The 13,277-nt window shown below is 33.6% G+C and overlaps 1 pseudogene; it reads left to right on the top strand.

Annotated features, from left to right (window-relative positions):
* The first annotated feature begins 8,483 nt into the window (after positions 1–8,483).
* Positions 8,484–9,565, top strand: LOC120183266 (annotated as a pseudogene).
* The last annotated feature ends 3,712 nt before the right edge of the window (positions 9,566–13,277 follow it).

Genomic DNA, 13,277 nt, shown 5'->3' with positions numbered 1-13,277 from the left:
TCCATTCAAATAATAATAATTTTTATGGTTAAATTTATTAATTTATGTTTACATTAAGCTATATATAGTATTAGTGGATTTTACCTACAATTAAGAAAATAAGATAAAAAATTCAGTGAGCTTAACGAGCAACGAGTAACAAGTCGAGCAACAAGTTTTTTTAACGAGCACAACTAGAGTAAAATTTTAACGAGCAACAAGTCAATTAGAGCAACAATTTTTTAACGAGCAGAAGTTAATCACTACTAAACTTGCGATCGACTCACTCAATAAGCACCCCTAATAGGGATGTGTATTTTTTGGATGTAGAATATTATCTGATCCAAAATTTTGAATGTTCAAAAAATTTAGATCACTAAAATTGTGATCCGAATCCAATATGAAAAAATTAGATATCCAAATTTTTGGATCGTATATCTAGATATCCAGATCCGAACAATTTGAAAATAGTTCCATATTCAAATTTTATATTTTGTATTTTTATGCAACATCCTCTATATCTTACTATATATATATATATATATATATATATATATATATTCACACACAATAAACAATTAGCATCTCAAATTTTATTGGGTTAGTGACTTAGTAGGATAGTGAGTTACTCACTTATTAGGTTAGAGATTGTCTAAACTCTAAAGATTCAATTTTTATCAAATTTTTGGATAATTCAAAATTATAATTTGATGTAACTCCTCGAATATTGGTCTAGTAGTTTCGTGTCGACCCAATAATTTATTTAATAGAATTATTATAACACAAGGGTCCTTGAGCTCAATCGGGTAAGAAATTAGACTTGTAAAAGATAAAAGGGAGATTTTTGAGCTTAGAAAAAAATATGAAATGACCAAGAGTGTAATTTTACCATTGAAAAAAATGGTTGATTTGGAAGGATTTCTAGCTGATTTCATGTGGGTTGGGGGAACTTTGGGCAGACCGTTTTTCTCTTTCTCTTCCCAAAACTTCTCCTTCTTCATCCCTTCTTTTATCTTCATTCTTTCTTCTTTTAAGCTAAAGAAATGAGAAAGCTTGCACCATTCTTCATCTCCTTCTTCAATCCAAAATCTAAGGAGGATTTAAGCTTCAAGAGTTTCGTCCAATGTTTCCATTCGATTTTCTTATGTTATAGTTGTTATTTAACAACTAGTGTCCTTCCTATTCATGTTGGAATCAATTTATGGCTTTTGGTTGGTGGACTAGTCTCCATACCGAGGGACTAGTCTCCATGCCGAAGATTGAGTATCCATACCAAAGGTTGGATATAAATACCCAAAGTGGTTGAGTGACTTTAGAATGTCAATTAGACTTGAGAGTGAGGATATAACATCCTCAATACCGGGTTAGTGATCAGATTGTAAAGTTTCAGAATTTGGTGACTAAAGTAGAAGAATGAAATAGTTCAATGATTTATTTGGGAATATTTCCAGAAAGTTGTTAGTAATTATTAAAGGAATTAAGGGCAAAGTGGTCATTTGTCATAAAAGATATTTTTTATCTCTTTAAGAAGAGATAAACACGTGGGGGGAGGAGTATCTGGAAAACTCTTCTTCTTCTTCTTTCTTCTTCTCCAACGTGTTGAGCAAAGGTGAGTTTAATTTCAGTTGTTTAATTCTTGTATTTATAAGTTTATTTTGATTCTTTGAGTATTATATAAGCTTAAGGAAAGCTTATATAAGCTTTAAACATCAAGAATATAGAATTAAAAAGGAAATTATATGAAGGGTGTAGAAATGAACTTTTGTTATAGAAAGGCTTTTGAAGTTTTAAAGCTGGATTTGACTTGTCAATGGTCTAATTAAGAAGTTAGAAGCAATTGAATGGAATTTGGAACATGTTAGAAATTGAGTATGATTCTTGAATTTCATAAGGAATATAGGATTTTGAGGTTAAAGATGATTTACATGGATATAAGTTGGTTTAAGTAATAGTAGTTGAGTTTAATGACATATTAGAGGCTTAAAATAGAAGAATTAAGGGAAGAGTTGATGATTTTCGTGCTAAAATGAAAATTCTGGGCAAGGTGTATCGATGCATATTCAATGTGCATCGATGCACTCTTTAAAGAAGAAACATCGAATGCAATTGGTGCATCGATGCATAAGGAGTGCATCGATGCATCCCATTAAAATGAAAACATCGAAGGTAATTTGTGTATCGATGCATGGGTAGTGCATCGATGCACATGTTAAAGAATGCATCGATGCACTGTAGAATGCATCGATGCACTTCAAGGGGAAATTGAAATATACATTTCTTTTAGTCTAAGAAATGATAGATTAGAGTATATCAATTGGATACTGATATGTATCAATATGTGATTATGTAGATATTGAACACGAACAAGTTCTGGAACGATCATCAAGTTAAGATTCGATCGAAATAAAGGAAAATCATAAAAGTGAATTGGAACTTAGTGAGGCTCAGGTGAGCGCATATTAATTCGTTTATGGTGCTAAATGGAAACAAGACTTGTGACAAGTCTATTTACTATGTTGAATGCATGAATGTATGATTATACGTATATGCATGACATAAATTGTATGTATGCATGATTATATGTGTTAACATGCTTTTGAATGTAATGATATGAGAAGTATGTGATATGTGATGTATATATATATGAGCCATATGACAGGATATATGTGAACATGAGAAAACAAAGTATAAGATATAAGATATGTAATCTTATGAGAATATGAAAAGAAGCTATGTGACTACATGTATATGTGAAAGAAGCTATGAGCTTATATGACGTGATATGAAAGTGTACATGTGAATATGTGACATGATAGATTGTTAATGCCCATGTTATGTGTAAAGAGAGCTAGAGGTATAGTTGGCATGCTAAGAGTCGAGGGTTCTACGTGGTCCTTCGGGACATATATGTATTCTTTGGAACATTTACAGGGTCTTATGAGACACATATATGATCCATTGAAATATGTATATGGTTCTTAAGGAGTGGTCATTTGGGACAAATATAGTACATAGGTCCCTCGGGACAAATCTCATAGCCCCTAGTGGGACCCCATACGAGTTGTGGTAATAGCATAGTGCACAACCTCAATAGACTCACATATCTACAGTTCTCACAGATGTACATGGGCTAACAAAGAGATAATAATAAACATAGATATTAAGTGTAAAGTATATGCTTTTGTGATATGAATTGTATTATATGATTGATATGATGATGATGTGTATATGTGTACATTTGATTACATGAAATGATATATTATTTTGTGTGATAGTATGATATGATATATTCATGCATGATTAAGTAGTTAAAGTTACTTTAATGTGTTTAATGCCTCACTAAGTCATAGACTTAGCGTGTGAGTGTTTCACACATAGGTTCTGGAAAGCAAGAAGAGAAGTTTAGAGGAGCAAGACAAGTCAGCATTTTCCTTACAACGTTTCAGATCAGAAAATAAATGATTTAAATGTGTTTGGTTAATCTGAATATAGTTGGCATGTACTAATTGATTGAGCTGAATATGCTCTGATCGATTTTGGTTATTTTGGTCAATTTATGTAAATAAACAGTTTTTATTTTAATGAAAGTTTTTGAATTTTCTTTGAATTTTGTCAAGAGTTAAAGTTTGAAAAGTCAATGTGACACCCCAGACTCGTATTCGGGTCGGATACGGGTTGAGGGTGTTACAGAGGAATCTAATATTGATTAAGATCGAGCATCAAGCTTGAGTGTGGGATATCACTAAAATGCCTTTGGTCTAAAATTACCAAATTACCCTTATGGGCATCAGTGAATGAAATAGCCTATACGATTTACTTATGCATGACAAGAGAGTATCAGTCGTCCCTCCAATTCAAGGGTGGATCGAAGGAAAATATAATGAGAATAGCTAGAGTGTCGCCACTAATTAGTTAATCTGAGTCGAACGTCGGGATAATAGATAACCCAATAAGTGAATAGTAGTAACACGATTCTAGTTTGTCTATGCCACGTGTAGCTCTTTGTAGCCCTTTTTATATGCATGATTTGTTTGTTGGGTTCGTGAAACTCTAATAACGTTTGAGAGCTTTAGTGGGGTGAATGAGTGAGTTTAAGATACATTTTCGTGCCCAAAGTAGGACACTTCAGGTTGTGAGTATCGATACTGGAAAAATAAAATCGATATTGTTCTTTGAATAGTGTAAAAACAAGGGCATTTTGTGAAGGTAGTATCGATACTCTCTCAAGGGTATCAATAATCGTGGTCCGATCTCGATACTCAAGGGGTGGTATCAATACCGACAACATTTTAAGGATTCCAATAGCCAATTTTGGTACCGATACTCATAGGAGTATCGATACCAAGGGTAGAGTATTGATACTCCCCATAGGGGTATCGATACTGAGGTATTTTTCAAAACATCGAAGCCATTTTTTGTATTGATACTCAATGTGAGTATCAATACCCAAAGTCCAGAATTGATACTGCATGCATAATATTGATACCGTCGTCATGTTTTTGGGTAAATTGTTCATTCTATTTGGGGTTCAAACTTGAGTGTTTTGAGATCGAATAAACTTTAAGTACTCAATACAAGCGAAAACATTCAAGTTAATTGAAAACACACTTAGAAATCAAGCAAGTTAGTATGCCATAAGATTGGCCTTGTATGATGTTTAGGAAACGGTCAGGTCACTCGAGTTACTCTAGCATTATGACAATTGTCCTTTGTTTGTGAAATATCTATATTGTTCGACCAGGTATGCATTCGATGCACATAAAATTTTGGAATGTAGCTTATGCTCGAATAGGTTCGGGATTTGGGCTTCTGATGCACATAAAATTACGATTCTTACCTCGAAGCTATCACGTTTTAGGTAGGCCGATATGTTGTCCGATATGCACGTAAAATTCCTCCTACCACATTTCTAGATCTATCCCATGTTTGTTGATATACTTCTACATATCCTAGGTAAGCTAGGGGTGTTATCCCGATATGCACGTAAAATTCCTCTGACCACACCATTAGACTTACCTTAGTATGTTTTGACAGTATTCGTATGCACATGTCTTCGTTTGTTATCATGATCATTTAATTAATGCATGTAGTATGGTAGAGGTATTGTGTGACGCGGGGTTTGCGAGCTCAGCGTTCATAATGTACTTCCGTTCGTAGGTTTCAGGTTTTGTGGAGTGCGATAGGACAACGACATCCTCGGAGGAGTCTCAGTGGAGTACCAGAGTACAATGATTACGACTTATTGGGCATGTGGAGGTCATGATTTGAAATGAGTCAGATTGTAACATTTTAATTATTTATTTTATTTATCGAGTTTTTAAATTTGGGCCCTACTTTTGTAAATTTTATGGTTTCATTCGTTGTACAAATATTTTAATGTGAGTATGGTTTCGAAGAAATTTTTTTAGGTTAACCGCTTCGATGGTACTGTGTGGTATTCGAATTTGTGGGATTTGGGTGTTACATTTAGGCTATCCATGTCCAAATCAATTATCTATTTTTCTCAAATATGCAATTTTTCAGATTAGATGAACGGAATGGAATGATTTTTTTTCTCACACCCCTAATACTCATTAACAAAAGTTTGGAGCCAACTAAACATTCTCAACCAAATTTATATCAGTCGAAAAGGTACTTAAATTTTTAATCTTCGAATTATTTGGAAAAACTTTGTCAAGTAACCATCGGGACTTGATGCTTTATTGTTAATTCATAGTAACATAATTTTAAATCTTTTTTCTGAGAAATAGGGCCAATTAAATTGTTGTACAATTCAGTAGACAACTCAACTCTCAAAATTTCCTTGAACAAATCATCAGAGGAAAATCCCGCTTTCCAATCAATAGAACCAAGATTATTAGAAAAATATTGAACCAATTCAGTTAAAGTAGTCTCAAACTTATTTCAGACTTCCTTTAAGTATTTGGATCGTTTTAACATTTTAACTAACAACAATATGTTTTAATAAGAAAGTAGAATTCTGATCACATTACTTGATGTATTGAACCCTTAATTTTCACTTAACTTATTTCTTCTGTCTTGATTAGTCTATACAATTCCATCTTCATGATAGTGTCTATCCTTTCCTAGATAACTTTCGTTGGTAGATTAGTAATTACCTCATATACCTATAAATAATCAGGGTTGTTAATACAAAAATGAAAAATTTTGGATGGTCGAAAAGGTCTAATTCAAATCATATAATTAGGATACTGACATAAACATTATTTAGAATTTTTAAAAAAAAAAACTCTTAAAAATTTATTAAATCATGATTGATTTTTTTAGTAAACTAGAGTAAGTGCAAGGCAATAGCTGTTCGAATAAAACTCTCAACATTTGAACATTAAATGCTCACACCCCTAACATCTAGGGTGCTTAAACCCAGGTCTTCAAGAATAACAACAATTTTTTTTATAACGGAAGCCACTTGGTTTGTGCTATTAAATCATGATTGATTAATGTTATCTCAAGTTTCCTTAATAAAATAATATTTTTATAGTTATTCAAATGAAAAGTGACACTAAAAACGAACAGAAGATTGAAGGCTCACTTCTTTGCTCTTGTTGATTAACTTTCTCTCGTCTTTTCTTTAATAATCTTGCTTCAATTGAATCATTAATTGATTCATATTATTTGTTGTTATTTTTTTTCAAAGAAATTATTCTTTTTTTAGACCTCAATAATAATTATTTTTTTTGTACAACAAAAATAAATTTTTATTTAAAAAAAATATTGATCAAATGCCAAAATATACCAATAGTTACATCGAATATGCAAAAGGCCAAAAAAGTCACTCGATTACCCCATAAGCAAAATAACGCCAAAAGCAAATGGAACACCATAAACACATGATATCATATAAGTATATTGTCAAAGACAAAACAAGAAGCTAAGCCCCACTGTAGCCAAGCAAAAACCGCATCCGAAGCACACACAACTCCCAATAATGGTACGTAAAAGACTTATTTAGGCTCTTCAATATCATATCACCTTTTTGTCTTTAGTCCTCATATTGTCACTCTAGCTCTACATTATCAACAGATTCGCTTACTAAATTAAGATCAATATCATCATTTTGGATTGTTGAATGGATAATCTATATATGTTAGTATTTTATTATTCAATCTAACCCACCAAAATCAAAATAATTTTCAGGTCTACTTGCTTGGAAATCCATTGTTGAATAAGTTGTTTAGGATTCCTCCTTGAGGAGGAAAGCATGATAGTTTTTCTTACCAAGTTGAACAGGAAGAGTGGGTGAAGTGAGATTAATGTGAAGATATTTGACAAACTCTAACCGATCGACCCATCTAAAACGGTTTATCAAGAGCAAGTCTCAGCCAGGTGGTAAAGTTTTATTGGATTTAGACAGCTGTGTGTGTATAGCACCAAGTATTTGTAAACATATTAATGGAAGTAGGTGAATAGTAAAGCATATGATTGAGAATTCCTTAACCGGCATTCCTGATTATTAAAATCTTACCTTGTAGTCTGCATTCCTTAGCCTGGTGGTAAAGTTTTTGGTCCTGCTACCCTAAACCCTGAATATTATTGTAATGTAGCTAGGGTTACCGTCTATATCGAATGATTCACCTTGTAGCTCTTGTTAAGCATGGTTTTGAGTTTTAAAAAGGCTCAACTCTGTTAGGGTGGGCAAGACAGGTGAAGGCCATTTTATTTCAAACCAATCAACATTGATTTCCATTAATCATCCTCTTAGTTTCTACATTTATTTCATTTCCCCCATAATAAATAATCCCCACCCATCTTACCTCAATACTATTTATACCCTCATCTCCCGTAATAAAGCTTTGAAAAACTTGACGTATGAGCATCAGCAAAACTTGACGAGAGTCTCTACGATTCAAACACTTTTGCTGATGCTCATACGTGAAGTTTTTCAAAGCTTTATTTTTCGAATCAATTATATTATATCATTGTTATTATATGTAAAAGAATGTGTATCTTTGAATATCTAAAAGCACAAAATAATATTAATTGAAAATTAAAACAAACGCGGGACTCAACGATTGTGTAAAATATGTTATACGACATAAAATGTGCACATAAATATGACAGTAAATATAGGCGATGCCTCAACCTAACAACAAAGCTAAAAATTAATCACCTTTTCTTACCACGTTTAATTTAGTTGCTTCAAAAACTTCTATTTCTGGTAAATTAACCATTTATTATAAGTAGCTCCACAATTTTATTTCATCACTTTAAATGCAGAATTCATGAGAATTATCTAGCTTAATTTATTTGATCATCAATTTCTCAACAGTTTTATTATTATTAAAAAGGATAATTGTAAATTTTTTATTTATCATCTTTCTTACCAAGTGTTTAATGAAATTGCTTAATAGCTTTTTTATTTATAATGAAGGTCAAAATGGTCTAATAGCAGTAACTATATTTACAACACAATCGGCCATATAGCCGTAATGTTATATTGCACTCGTATTTCTACTTCCAGAACCATCTCATTTTCATCGCTTTCAAAACAAGTTCGAACTTGGTTTCTTTCATTTTCATCTATCCAAAGGCAAATTGAAAAAGATAAAAAACAATGGGGAGATCTCCATGTTGCGAGAAGGTGGGGTTGAAGAAAGGGCCATGGACCCCCGAAGAAGATCAAAAGCTGTTGGCTTACATTGAACAACATGGCCATGGAAGCTGGCGTGCCTTGCCTCTCACAGCTGGTCTTTATCGTTATATGCTTCATTTTTAGCTCTTCTCTATGTGCTTTTGATCATGTATTTTTTGTATATATAGGACTTGAAAGATGTGGAAAGAGTTGCAGACTTAGGTGGATTAACTACTTGAGACCTGACATCAAAAGAGGAAAGTTCAGTTTACGGGAAGAGCAGACCATCATTCAACTCCATGCCCTCCTTGGAAACAGGTATAATTACAGTCTCGTTTCAGCACTTTACTTGTCTATTCTAATAATTTACATCTACAGGTGGTCGGCCATAGCTACTCCTTGCCTAAGAGAACAGACAACGAGATCAAGAATTACTGGAACACACATCTGAAGAAAAGACTAACCAAGATGGGGATCGATCCAGTCACTCACAAGCCTAAAACCGACTCCGCCGCCGCTAACCTAAAGATGCTGCCAACCTCAGCACATGGCTCAGTGGGAGAGTGCTCGCTTAGAGGCTGAAGCTAGATTGGTCCGAGACACCAAGCTAGTTGTCCCTCCCCAAAACCGCCTGGCTGCACCCTCTTCCTCTGCTCCGAGACCGCTATGCCTTGACGTACTTAAAGCATGGCAAGGCATCGTCTCGGGGATGTTCACTTCAACGCAGACAGCCTGCAGTCTCCGACGTCGACGTTGAACTTCATGGAGAACACAACGCTGCCAACTGTTGGAATGTTGAATGACAACTTGTTGGAACTCATCGATACCTTGTGAAAGTGGGGATATTCTAAAGTGGACAATGAGAGTAGTGAAAGTGAGTGGAAATGTTTGGAGAAAGCGAACCAGAATTCAATGGAACTACAAGAAATGGACTGCTCCTCGGAGGGTGCATGGTTTCAAGAATTATTCGGATTTAATGGTTGTGACTTGTAGAGGAGAGGAGAGGAGATTTATCTGCAGAATGATTCATCAATGGAGACTCAAGTACTAGCGATGAATTAAAGCATGGCAATGCTTCAACCTATCTGTTGGTTTCATGCGCTTTGAGATTAAGTAGTATATGGTTAGGTCTTAGGTGACGTCTAGAATTTTAATGATAAGTGCCTTCACATTACCCATTAACTTGGAATTAATAAAATCTCCTATCTAATATTAAAAAAAAAAGCCGAGCTAACTGTTTCATGACTTGTCACTTGATAATATAGGAATGGTGGAATCATGTATCAGACGAATATCAATCAGCTGGAAGGGCTTACTTGTTTGCTTGCTTGCTTCTGCTCTCGTCCTATCACTTCCAAACAGATATGAATATTGTTTATGTAGTAATTAATGAAGGAAGATGGGATTGTCTCCGAAAAGGCGGGCTAAATACGGGTTAATATATAGTGTTATCGGATACATTATAATATATTTACAATATTCGGTTTAGCGTTACCGGAAATGTTGAGTAATAATAGTGTAGTAGGTCTAAATCATGAAGAAATATTAAAAAATTTGGCAACCGATAAACTTAGATTGTCAGTTTGTGTCGATACAAATGAAAAATGGATCGCTCCATAGCAATATTACATGTACAAATATGACAAAACCGGTCCCAAAATGACAAAACCGGTAAAACGCTACCGGATATGTGTCGAGTGTCGATAATTTAATATAAGTATTGAAAACATCGAAAAATATAATTATAATGTAATAGGTAAATTATTCATGTAAACGGTCTAAATATACTGTTTTTGAGAAAACATGTATACAAAAAGTATCGACACAAATCTAACAAGTGTCGATACTTTTCTCCATATTGTATTTCAAATCCAAGTGCACTAAAAAGTGTCAATACATATAACAAGTGTGATCCAAAAACATCGAAAACCATAATTATAATGTAATAAGTAAATTAGCAAAATAATCGGTAAATATACCGGTTTTTGAGAAACATGTGTACAAACAGTATCGACACAAATAACAAGTGTCGATACTTTTGGTCCAGAATGTATTTCAGAACCAAGTGCACATAAAAGTGTCGATACATTTAAAACAAGTGTCGATCCCGAAAACATCGAAAAACATAATTATAATGTAATAGGTAAATTATTCATGTAAACGGTCTAAATATACCGGTTTTTGAGAAAATAGGTGTACAAAAAGTATCGACACAAATATAACAAGTGTCGATACTTTTTCTCCAAACTGTATTTTAAAACCAAGTGCACTAAAAAGTGTTGATACATATATAACAAGTGTCGATCCCAAAAACATCAAAAACCATAATTATAATGTAATAGGTAAATTAACAATATAACCGGTCTAAATATACCGGTTTTTGAGAAAACAAGTGTACAAACAGTATCGACACAAATAGAACAAGTGTCGATACTTTTGGTCCAGAATGTATTTCAGAACCAAGTGCACATAAAAGTGTCGATACATTTAAAACAAGTGTCGATCCCGAAAAATCGAAAAACATAATTATAATGTAATAGGTAAATTATTCATGTAAACGGTCTAAATATACCGGTTTTTGAGAAAATATGTGTATAAAAAGTATCGACACAAATATAACAAGTGTCGATACTTTTTCTCCAGAATGTATTTCAAAACCAAGTGCACTAAAAAGTGTAGATACATATATAACAAGTGTCGATCCCAAAAACTTCGAAAACTATAATTATAATGTAATAGGTAAATTAGCAATATAACTGGTCTAAATGTACCGGTTTATGAGAAAACATGTATACATGAAGTATCGACACAAATACATCAAGTTTCGAAACATTTTTGTCCAGACTATATTTTAAAAACCAAGTGTACAACAAAATTTCGATACATTTATAACAATTGTTAATCCCAAAAACATCGAAAAACATAATTATAACCAAATGTCTCTAACATCATGTGCTGGAGGTTCATAACCATTCCATTCCGTCTTCAAAAAAATTCAGTTGAAGTAGACTACGTGCTATAATTATAATTTAATAGGTAAATTAACAATGTAACCGGTCTATATGTACCGGTTTATGAGAAAACATGTATACATGAAGTATCGACACAAATACATCAAGTTTCGATATATTTTTGTCCATACTATATTTTAAAAACCAAGTGCACAATAAAGTTTCGATACATTTATAACAATTGTCGATCCCAAAAACATTGAAAACATAATTATAACCAAATGTATCAAACATCATGTGCTGGAGGTTCATAACCATTCCATTCCGTCTTCAAAAAAATCAGTTGAAGTAGACTGCGTGCTTGTATTCAAACCCAGCTTGACTTGAGGACATGTTAGTTTGTTATGTCCCTCACCGTTGCAAAACCCACATCGCCTAATCTTCTTCTCGACCTTGTTCTTTGTTACTTCTTTTCACTTGCGTTGTTTCTGTTGTGGGTCGCAAACGTTGTTTAATACACTGCTTCGATTGACTGAATCATGGTGATGATTAACACCGACAATAGTCATAATTGGTCGACCAAAAATATTTGTACGTTGTGTCGAACGCAATTACATCACCGAAGCATATGTAATCTGATCTCGATGTAGAATCCGACCAAATAAGATTCTGTAACGCCCATGATTCGTCTACTGAGTATGTCACAAAAAACCCGGGATCATCATGTTTCTTATAATCAAAGTAAGCAATAAGCGCATTTACATCCATCAATGATTTCCTTTGCTTTACCTCTTTGAAGTGCATTATAGAGGTCTTTATGTGTAAATCCAACATTATGATAGCCCCCTGCCTACTGCGTTAAATAGTTCATTACTTGTGACGTGCCAACACCGACCTCTTTCAATGCTGTTGCCTCATCGATATCAGCCTTACTTACAGATCTATTAGAACGTATAAATGGTGTCATAGTAGGTGTGCACAATGCATGATTATGTTTCTGATAAGACTTACTTATAACCCACTGATCTTTTGTATTTGTTGTTGTAACTATGACTCTAGCCTTGCATCATGTTCTTGTGATTGGCATATGAGCACGTTGACGATCAACGGCATTGACTTTTGATTCTCGAAATCCTTCTTTCGAACAAAAATTCTTGTGTCTTCACACCTTCCATGTCAAGCTGTGTTGTTCCCCGACGTGCACTAAACCCATGTTCTTGTGTGAATCCCATGTAAAAGTACCAAGCTTGATCACATGAAGAGAAGAGCTTACCAACCAATATGTTAGATTCATCAACATTATGTACTTCATGGCATTCGGTTGGCTTAACATTGTCTGATCAATGGTAAAAATTGTTGTGCAATTTCAGTGGTCCCAACAGGAGTTGATGGAGATGTAAGTAAAGGTTCATTGAACAACATGTTTTTTGTGGTGCTTTCAATAGGATGTGGTATTGGTAGTGGTAGTTGGAGGGTGGGTACAAACATTAAATTTGCATGACATATTCAGGTATGTACAATAACTACAACATTCAATAACTTTAAAGTAATAGGTAAATTTACAATGTAGGTGGTAAAAATATACTTTTTTAATGACAAAATTAGTAAACACAAAGATTTGTTTCGATACATATGTAAGAATATGTGTCCATACATTTTCAAAAAGTATCGACCCCAAAAACATTGAAACAAATAATTATAATGTAATATTTAAATTAACAATGTAACCAGTATATATATACCAATTAATTATA

The sequence above is a fragment of the Hibiscus syriacus genome, unplaced genomic scaffold, assembly GCF_006381635.1.
Source record: "Hibiscus syriacus cultivar Baekdansim isolate YM2019G1 unplaced genomic scaffold, ASM638163v2 tig00112742_pilon, whole genome shotgun sequence".
Taxonomy (NCBI): domain Eukaryota; kingdom Viridiplantae; phylum Streptophyta; class Magnoliopsida; order Malvales; family Malvaceae; genus Hibiscus; species Hibiscus syriacus.
This window is presented reverse-complemented; position numbering and strand designations above follow the sequence as displayed.